The 10,714-nt window shown below is 39.3% G+C and overlaps 1 long non-coding RNA gene across 1 annotated transcript; it reads right to left on the reverse strand.

The window, feature by feature from the left end:
- Positions 1–6,677: 6,677 nt before the first annotated feature.
- On the reverse strand, positions 6,678–10,174 carry LOC120526360. The gene is made up of 2 exons (XR_005633131.1): positions 10,070–10,174; positions 6,678–6,763 (listed from the first exon to the last, which is right to left on the reverse strand). It is a non-coding gene; the product is annotated as an uncharacterized LOC120526360 (long non-coding RNA).
- Positions 10,175–10,714: the final 540 nt, after the last annotated feature.

Genomic DNA, 10,714 nt, shown 5'->3' on the forward strand with positions numbered 1-10,714 from the left:
CATTTTGTGCAGAGCTAAATGTAATAAAGTGTTAATGTCTTAGTTGCAAAGAGCTGTGTTCTTTTACATTTTTTGTCCATCCATCAATCATGGTCCATCCATTCATTTTCCAACCCGCTATATATTAATATGGGGTCACGGAGGTCTGCTGGAGGCAGTCCTAGCCAGTCCAGGGCACAAGACATGAACCAATCCTGGGCAGGGTGCCAACCCACCGCAGGACACACACACACACACACACACATTAGGGACAATTGAGGATCGCCAATCCAGATAACCTGCATGTCTTTGGACTGTGTGAGGAAACCGAAGCACCCTGAGGAAACCCACGAAGACACGATTAGAACATGCAGACTTCACGCAGGGATGACCCGGGAAGTGAACCCAACTGAATCCCAAATGCCAGGCAGCAGCACCACCACTGCGCCACCGAGCCGCCCTTGGACTATTTAATGTAGCTGTATTAAGCAACATCTTTTTTACAGGAGTTCTACAAAAGAGAATAAATGATGCACTTTAAAGTGCAGAGGCGACGTTTAGTTCTGAAAAGACAAAAAACCTAAGAAATAGTAAAATACGTAAATAGTAAGTCAATAAGTATAAATAAAACAGTTAGTATGAGCTCAGGATGTTAAATTTTTCGAAAGTGCAGGTCTCAGACAAACTCAAAAAAAAAAATGATAGTGAAAGCAGTTAGCTTGACTGGAGTGGAAGCCAAAATCGTGACCTGAGCAGTGGCTGAAGTGGAATAAACATCTGGCAGCACTCCTTGTGGTGCATCATATCCTGCTTGTGTGACCAGTAGGGGGTGTTGTAGCACCATTCACCCACAAGAAAGATAACATCTGTATTAAAAAACAGAGCTTCTTAAACTGCAAAAATTGTTTTATTTGAAAATGAGATGTTAGAAGTAACTTTATTTTTAATAGAAATAAAGGTATTAAAAAAACTTCAGAATGAAAATTAAATGTTAGATGTAACTCTTTTTGACAGAAATGCAGGTATGAATTCAGAATGAAAATGAGATGTTAGATGAAGAAGTAATTCAGATTCCAGATTTAACTTTTTCCAAAATTTGTAATATTTCTTTCAGCGTAAACCGATGCCATTCCTCACATTTTTGTTCACCTCAAAGAAAATTTTGAGAGCCACTATGGAACTCGAACAGCACCGTATCTACACAACTTCCCATGCAGATGTTCGGTGGAGGACTGCCTCAGAATTCGACTATGTGTATGATGTTGCGCCAACACTCTCACCAAGACTGTCTGAGACCTACAAGAAAGAGAAAGTCTGTTCCAGGGTTCTCAAGACTCAGTTAAAAGAATAGAAATGGCATTAAATATTTTTTGTATCGCATTATTATCTTTGGTGGCCATTTTTGGTTGAAAACAAATTCATTGTACGGAATTCACATTTCATTAAAACAAAATTCAACTAACATAATGTTGCATGATCATTTGTCCAGGCTAACAAAAAGTATTTGTTATTCAGAAAATGTTACTACTTCTGTATTCGCTATAACAGGATTAGTCCTGTATTCAGACAACTTCACATTTTACAAAATATATTATGTTATGTTGTAGCCTTTTGTTAATCTCATTTAAATTCATTTTGTCTCTCATCAAGGAACACTCAATACCGAATTTAAAAAAGAAAAAAATTAAATCTAGAAAATTAATTAAAAATAAAATCCTGAAATAGCACACTGACCCAAGTATTTATTCCTTTTTATTTAGTACTTACATTAGTTGAAGCACCTTAGCCAGGAGTCTTCTTAGGTCTGACCCAATAAGTTTCTCCTACTGTTCTTCTCTGCAGATCCTCTCAAGCTCTGTCAGATGAGAAGGAGATGATGGTGGACAGTCATTATCTGGTCTCTCCAGACTTGTCCAATTGGGTTCAAGTCTGGGGTCTGGCTGGAACATTCACAGAGTTGACCCTAAGGTGCTCCCCTGTTGCCTTTGTTTTGTGCTTGGCGTCATTGTCCAGTTGGAAGATAAACCTTTAGCCCAGTCTGAGGTCCAGGGTACACTGGGGCAGGTTTTCATTACATGGTACCTTGCTTCATTCAGTAGAGGAGCAGTTTGGTTTTATAACAGGGTGAGAAACAACTGTGGAAAAATAAAAATACAGGTCAATAACTTGTGCTTGACAAATCTTATGTATGTGACAGAAAGCATGTTCTATGCTGTATGTGGTAGGAGTCATGCAGACCCTGCATGCTTATAGTGTACATGACAAGTGCTACTTGTTTCTGGGCGTCTACATGGAAGGCCACGGGTGTGGACTCATCGGGCCCCAAACTAAGGTAACTAACAGATGTACTCCACTTTTAGATTTTTGATAATGTGATTCAGGCTAATGTTTTGAAATACTTGTGTAACTAAAGTCATAAGACAAAAACCCTATAAAAAATCGAGAACACCGACCCCTCGGGGCAGATGAAGGGCGGTGTCCTAGGACTGTGCTTCTCTGTCATTTAACCTTTGCCTGGTGTGTATGAATAAAAGATTTTACTAACTTTAATCCTATCTCTCTGTCTTCAGTCACAAGAAACGACACCATAGAAAAAGTGTCCACACTTTTCTGGTGAGTGGGGCAAAAGGCGGCCGGCTGACTCCTTGAACCGTACCACCTCAGTGATCCGTCTTTTGAAGCGGACTGCCGCCAATACGGGCCCTGGCAGCAGTACAAGCAGCTCCAGCAAAAGTTAGGACTGCCCTGTCCTGTGACGGCTTCTGCATGAGGAGCTACCCGGTCTCCTCTTCAGCTGATCCACGGTGACTGAAAGGATTTCCAGACAGAGTTCAAATACTCCCAGGGTGGGGTAAGTACTGTTGAAATCCCCATTCTTGTACTCCGCCGGCACTGGCTTGCTGTTAGGAAACATAGGAAAAATTTTGTCTACATACTGGAACAAATAGTACAGTACTCTTCCTCTGGGAATATTAAGGGGAACATTGGGATCAGGTGAGTGGCACACTCAGCACTCCAATAGTTCATTGGACAGGGGAAGAAATATGATAAGTATTTAAAGGTAAATCTGACACAGGGCTCGGGGAAAGGCCACGGGTGTGGACTCATCGAGCCCCAAACTAAGGAAACTAACAGATGTACTCCACTTTTAGATTTTTGATAATGCTGATTCAGGCTAATGTTTTGAAATACTTGTGTAACTAAAGTCATAAGACAAAAACCCTATAAAAAATCTGGAACACCGACCCCTCGGGGCAGATGAAGTGCGGTGTCCTAGGACTGTGCTTCTCTGTCATTTAACCTTTGCCTGATGTGTATGAATAAAATATTTTACTAACTTTAATCCTATCTCTCTCTCTTCAGTCAGAAGAAACGACACCATAAAAAAAACTGTCCACACAACTAATGCAGACTTTGCATTAAGAAGCTCATAGAAAAGCATTGAGAAAAACAGAAAGAATTGCATATGGTGTTTATTGATTTGTAGATGATGGCACGCCAAGTGGCCTGGAGGTGCATTAGAGAGAAACTAGCACCAGATAAGTACTGCCATATGAAAAAGTTGGGGAACCCCGCTTAATTCTTTGGATATTTGTTGATCATTGGCTGAGCTTTCAAAGAAGCAACTTCCTTTTAATATATGACATGCCTTATGGAAACAGTAGGATTTCAGGAGTGACAGTAAGTTTATTGGATTAACAGAAAATATGCAATATGCATCATAACAAAATTAGAGAGGTGCATAAATGTGGGCACCCCAACAGTGATATTTCATTAATACTTAGTTGAGCATCCTTTTGCAAATATATCAGCCTCCAGACGCCACCTATAGCCTTTGATGAGTGTCTGGATTCTGGATGGAGGTATTTCTGACCATTCTTCATACAAAATCTCTCCAGTTCAGTTAAATTTGGTGGCTGCTGAGCATGGACAGCCTGCTTTAAATCATCCCATAGATTTTCGATGTGACTTTGTGACTGATGCTTGAACATTATCCTGAAGAATTTGTTAATACTGGGATGAATTCATCTGACCCTCGACTTTAACAAGGGCCCCAGTCCCTGAACTAGCCACACAGCACCACAGCATGATGGAACCTCCACCAAATGTGACAGTGGGTAGCAGGTGTTTTTCTTGGAAGGTGGTGTTCTTCTTCCACCATGCAAAGCACTTTTTGTTCTGACCAAATAACTCAATTTTTGTCTCATCATTCCAAAGCACTTTGTTCCAAAATGAATCTCGCTTGTATAACTGAGCATTTGCATACAACAAGTGACTCTGTTTGTGGCGTGAGTGCAGAAAGGGCTTCTTTCTCATCACCCTGCCATACAGATGTTCTTTGTGCAAATTGCGCTGAAATTTAGAACAATGTACAGATACACTATCTGCACCTAGATGTTCTTGCAGGTCTTTGGAGGTGATCTGTGGGTTGTCTGTAACCATTCTCTCAATCCTATGCATACGCCGCTCCTGTATTTTTCTTGGCCTGCCAGACCTGCTGGGTTTAACAGCAACTGTGCCTGTGGCCTTCCATTTCCTGATTCCATTATTTACAGTTGAAACTAACAGTTTAAACCTCTGAGGTAGCTTTTTGTAGTCTTCCCCTAATCCATCATACTGAATAATCTTTGTTTTCAGATCTTTTCACAGTTGCTTTGAGGATCGCTTGCTGTCTGTCACTCTTCAGAGGAGAGCAAAATGGAAGCACAACTTGCAATTGACCACCTTAAATACCTTTTCTCATGATTGGACACACCTGTCTATGAAGTTCAAGGCTTAACGAGCTAATCCAACCAATTTGGTGTTTCAAGTGATCAGCATTGAGCAGTGACAGGCATTCAAATCAGCAAAATTACAAGGGGACCCACATTTTTGCAGAGCCAGTTTTCACATTTGATTTAATTTCATACAACTAAATACTGCTTAACTAAAAATGTTTGTTTGGAAAAACACCCCAGTACTCAGATGTTCTTAGGAAATGAAAGACATACCACTGTTATCTTTTTTGTGGAAAGTAGAGTCTGTTATTATGCGGGCTGAGAGGGGTTCCCAAACTTGATGAGTGTGTGTCCCTGCTCAGTGGTGTCTTTTTGTTTCTTCAGGTCACATTGAAAGTGTTTGTGTATATTTATGTATATATATGTGGGGTTGGTTGGGACTGGCCTTCCTTTCTAATGAAAGTGGGGTTTTGGGGTTTTTGAGGGGAGTATTTGTGTAATGGGATTGGGCATTTGCCTGAGGGGATATTAATGGGGACTTTATTTTTGGTGTGGTAATGAGTAAAAGAGTGTAATTGTTTAGTTTAAATATATCCACGTTTATACATTTTTTTCTTGGGTTGTTCACCATATATTTCTATTTCTTTGCTAAATACTAAGCTGGGAGGTTACAAGTGAAAAACAGCCAGGTTCAATGTTTTAAATTATTGGTCATGTAGTATGGCCCTTGTTGCAGTCTAGGGCAATCGTTACATTTTTAATAAGAAGTTAAAATTTCTACCACTATTCTGAACTCATTGCCACTGTTTGAAGTGCATTATGGAAATCTAGTCAACTAAAAACAAAATCTTGAATTCACTTCTCAGCATGTTGCAATGTTAGGATAGGTGTAACTTTTGCAAAGTTCTTTACGATGCTGTCATCCAATTTAAGATGGCAGATTGCTTTACAGGTTCGTGTTTGCACATTTAAGTCTATAATATAATGGATTTCTAACTGGCTTTTAAACACTCGTGAATTTCCCAATATTAGAAGCCTAATGACAAGAGGATATAAACCTTAAAACTTGTGGCATAAACACTAATGGTTCTTAAAATAGCTTCTGTGAAGTGGCTAAGTTCATTAGAAAATGGTTTGCTTTTCCATGGCACGTGTGTTATATATGTCCTAAACTCAAGAGAGCTGGGTGCCAGTAATATTTTATGCTGGCTTCACCATTTTTATGATTTCCTGCAGCCCTGGGCTGAGCAGGAGCCTTTCCATGATATAATGGACGTATTGCAAAATGCTTGTTAAACCTCAATTGGCAAATCTAAATTGGTGCTGTCATTTGGTTTGTAAATTTTCTGAAGATATGGACTGTCACCCTATGAAAGTTTGAATGTTGTTGTGCAATTGATTCTGTCAGGAGAGGAAAGTAGCAGTCAGCTTCTCTCTATGGGGCTAACTGGATTTTATTTAAAGACCCTGGTGTTAGAAAACAGTACCAGTGGAATCAGGCCACGGTGCTGTTACTGTGATTATGGTGGACTTGTTATTGAGTTTTATGTCTGTCAGTTTAAATATTATTGTTGACACAAGCGTAAATGGTCAAAATGCTGATGGGACCTTTACAAATTGATCACTAAGTAGAGGAAATTTATACTTGTACTCAGTGAAAGTGGGAGAAGAAATGAGAGTGTGAGCAGAGGAGTGAGAACAGATGGTCCAGCAAACAGGGAATTACTGAACCACAATGAAGACACCAAAACAGAAGATTAAAGGTGAACCTGAAAAGAGCAAAAACTAAACTGGAGCAACGAAAAACTGAGCAATACTGAAGGAAAGTGAACACATGGTGCTTATTTTTACAAGAGCATTCTAATTTGATTACTGGCAGACAATTGTCAGAAATCAAAGGAATTGCAAAGATTCACCATGGTGGATTAACCAATTTAAGATGAATACCAGAGCTGGAGTGATGACAGAAGACACAAGGAATAGATATGCATGACTGTTTTATTTTAATGGATCACACAATGTCTGTAGTGGTTACAGGCTTCAGTGGATGCGGATCATATCATCTCCTACAAAAAAAGAGATAAAAAGATAAATGACCAAACTGCAGTGAATGTAACAATTAAACTTTTACTCAGATGACTGCAGGTCTTATGGTAAAGGACTACAGTTGTAAGAAGAGGAAAACAAAGAGCTTACATAAATAATAACACACAAGAGATTTTAACTAACTTAAAACACTAAATAACTAACAAGGACATTTTTGTTGTTTTCATTTTAGGGGTTAAATTTTGAAACAATAGGAAAAGAATTGAACTATTTGGATTAGAGTGAGGCATAGAAAACATGCAGGACAATGACATGAGATGTGAAAATGAGTCCTATTTCACATCTTACCTCTAATTATTGGGGCTTATACAACATTAAAAGTACACAGTCTCTCAAAAGGAAGTTCATAAATTCTAAAAATGAATTACAAATATCAGACCCACAGAAGGCTACAGTTAGTTCAAGGGGACACAAATGAGGAGGGTACAGAAACCACTAAGGGAATGGTCTGGTAAATACATGGATGGAAGTCATAAATTAAAAACGCTGGGAAATTAACGACCGAGTGTAGGAAACATAAATGGTTGTTAGCTGTGTGGACCATCATACCAGTCAGTTTGTGTGAAAACAAACAATGAACATTTGCCGTAAGCGTATAAAACTTGGAAACAAGTAAAAACTAAAAAGTTGTGAGTGCACATGTATTCATTCCCTATGCTGTGAAACCCTTAAATCAGATTTCATTCAACCAATTAACTTCAGAGTTTACATCATTAGTCATTAGGGTCCACCTGTGTGCCATCAGAGTGCCACATGATATGTCACATGATGTATTTCATAAACAGACCTTTCTGAAAATGCTCCTGACTCTTTAACACCACTAAATGAGTAACATGAAGAACAAGGAGCACTCTAAACAGGTCAGAGATAAAGTGGAGGAGAAGATGGACCATGGTAGTGTTATAAAAAATATCCTATGGAACACCATAAAATCCATTATTAGAAAACAGAAAGAATATGGCACCACTACAAATCTGACAAGAGAAATATCAGAGGACAGAAGAAACAAGATTTATAAGCAGCAACATGAGATGGCACATTTGAAGTTTGCCCAAAAACTTATGGCTCTCTTGACAGATGAGGCTAAAAGTGAACTTTATGGCTATCATGGGAAACACCATTTGTGGTGCAAACTCCCATCAGCCCGAGGACACCATTCCCACAGTGAAGCATGGTGGTGGCAGCATCATGCTGTGGGGATTGGAAAACTAGTCAGGACTGATGGAAAAGTGGATGACGCCAAATACAAGGAAATTCTTGAGGAAGACCTGTTTGAGTCTGCCAAGGTTCACCATCATGACTATGAATGACCCTAAACATAATGCTAAAGCTGCATTTGAGTACTTTAAAGGGAAACATTTCAATATTTTGGAATGGCTTCTTCAAAGCCTAGACCTCAATCCAATTGAAAATCTATGGCATGATTTGAAGATGTCTGTACACCAATGCAACCCACCGAATATGAAGGAGTTCGAGCAGTTTGGAGTTGAGTCAAAAATATCAGTGCTGAGATGTGATAAAGTAATGGAGACATTCAAAGAGAAATCTACAGCTGGAATGGCAGCAAAAGGGGGCTCTACACAGTATTTACTTTTAGGAGTGAATGCTTATGCATGCTCAGGATTTCAGGTTTGGCCTTAATATTTTTCTTGTATTACGATTAGAAAATATTTTGCACCTTCAAAGTGGCAGGGATGTTGTGTAAATCAAATGGTGTTCACCTCCCAATAATCCATTTTAACTTCAGGTTGCAATGCGATAAAGATGGACAAACACTGAGGCTCTGTAAGTATCTTCTTGTAAAGCGAAATCTACAGCCTCAGGTGTTCAGTAATAATAGACTGACATTAAGCAGCCAGTGTCAAGCAGACATGAAACTAGCAGACGTGTAAGTTATGGAAAGTAAGGGGATGTGTGAAACATTTTGCCCAACTGTAAACGATTTCAAAAACACAATAAGGCCACAAAGACACTCACACATTTCTGTAATGAGGAATATAATGGGAATAAAGCAGTTGGAAGTTCATTACAGAGTGTATCTGCACATTCTAGGCGGAGTTTCTTTGATTAATGAATGACATGCTTGGCTTTGATACTTTTAGGTGCCACAGTAGTTAGTGGTGCTAGTTTTGTGATCCTGCATTGAAATGCTAATCTGGTTTGTTGTCAATGCAAGTTCTGCATGTTCTCCCTGTGTCTGTTTAGGATTGTATTCCACATCCCAAATATGTGTGTTTTAAGTTCCTTGTTGATTCTCAGTTTCCCTCAGGTGGTTTCAGTATGTGTGAGTTGGCACTGCAATGGCATGGTGCCCATCCAGGGTCAGCTTGTTCTTTGAACCCCGTGATGTCAGAGACTCTAAAGACCCTGAATTATATGAATCAGAATTAAAAGTGTTATGTTGTGGTATTTACACACCTTGGAATAGCCCTTTTTTAATACCAATATTCACAAAAAAATGTTTTGTTCAAAATAATTTGTTTTCCTGTGACAAACGTGTTTTCTTGTTCTGCTTTTTTAATTAGTGCCCTGCTGTCTGCAAAGTACAGTTTTAATAATAAGTTCCCTCTTTGTCTTAAATATTTCCTCTACATTATACAAGCTGAGTAAAAGGTTTTCTGATGCATGCTTTATGCTGCCCACTTGAACTTATCTTTTTAGGATTTATCCATCCATACATTGATTATCGAACCCACTATATGCTAACTACAGGGTCATGGGGGAATGCTGGAGCCAATCTCAGCCAACACAGGGCGCAAGGCTGGAAACAAACCTTGGGCAGGGTGACAGCCCACTGCAGGGCACAGACACACACTAAGGACAATTTAGGATCGCCAATCCACCTAACCTGCATATCTTTGGATTCTGAAAGGAAACCGGAGCACCCGGAGGAAACCAATGCAGACAGTTTGAGAACATGCAAAGTCCACGCAGGGAGGACCTGGGAAGTGAACCCGGGTCTCCTAACTACGAGGCACCAGTGCTATTCTTAGGATTTAAGTCCATCTGTATTATGTCAGTGTTTTTTTCAAGAATTCTGGCAATGGTGTTTTTTCCTCCTTAGCTTGTTTTGTGGTTGCTTCATGACCCACGGCTGTCTGAATGCCAGTTAAGAATCCTGTGAAATTTAATTTACACAGTCTTAAAGGAACTCATTACAAAACAGCAAGTTGAATAATTCAACATCTCAGGACCACACTAGCACTGCTGTTCTCCTTTTCAATTGTGCTAATTGCTTAGGTGAACATATTAGACATAACACTTACAATGTCTTCTTCCATTTGCAGAATCAGGGTAATCTGGATGTGCCTGAAAGAGAGAAATATGAAACTATGAAAAATATGAAAACGAAAGTATGAGATTAGTAAGGCTTTGGACAAAAGTGTTCTTTAACAGTGATGGCTTCATTCAATAAGCAACAAATACTGAAAGAGAATAACATTGAAAAATTAGGAATTGTTGCCATTTATAGGATGAAGCTTTACTCTATTTTACTAAAACTATGATGACCAAAATGCTGTCATTGTCATTGACACTTTCAACTCTAAAGAATTCCCACCAGTCTCAACGGTGGAACTCACAACGGAATTGTCTGTCATCATGAAATGGCTGCCTTACCTTCTCCATGCTGATCCTCCCCTCAGGCTCTTCTCAAGAAGTGGTGTACCACATGACATGGCTCAGAAGCCAAGCATAGTTTCAACTGAATTAAATTTAAATGTAGGCCTAAACACCAACCTTCATAAGCCAGCTACCAGAGAAGAGCTTCACCTTCTGACAAAGTTCTGTAAAGGTGACAACCTCACCTTGAAATTAAATACAGCCAAGGAAACGCTTGTGCACTTCACAAAGTAGGAGGCAGGCTGCACACCTATCTACACTTGGCAGATATTGTGAAGCAGTCAATGACA

This window comes from Polypterus senegalus, chromosome 3, assembly GCF_016835505.1.
Source record: "Polypterus senegalus isolate Bchr_013 chromosome 3, ASM1683550v1, whole genome shotgun sequence".
In the NCBI taxonomy this organism is placed as follows: domain Eukaryota; kingdom Metazoa; phylum Chordata; class Cladistia; order Polypteriformes; family Polypteridae; genus Polypterus; species Polypterus senegalus.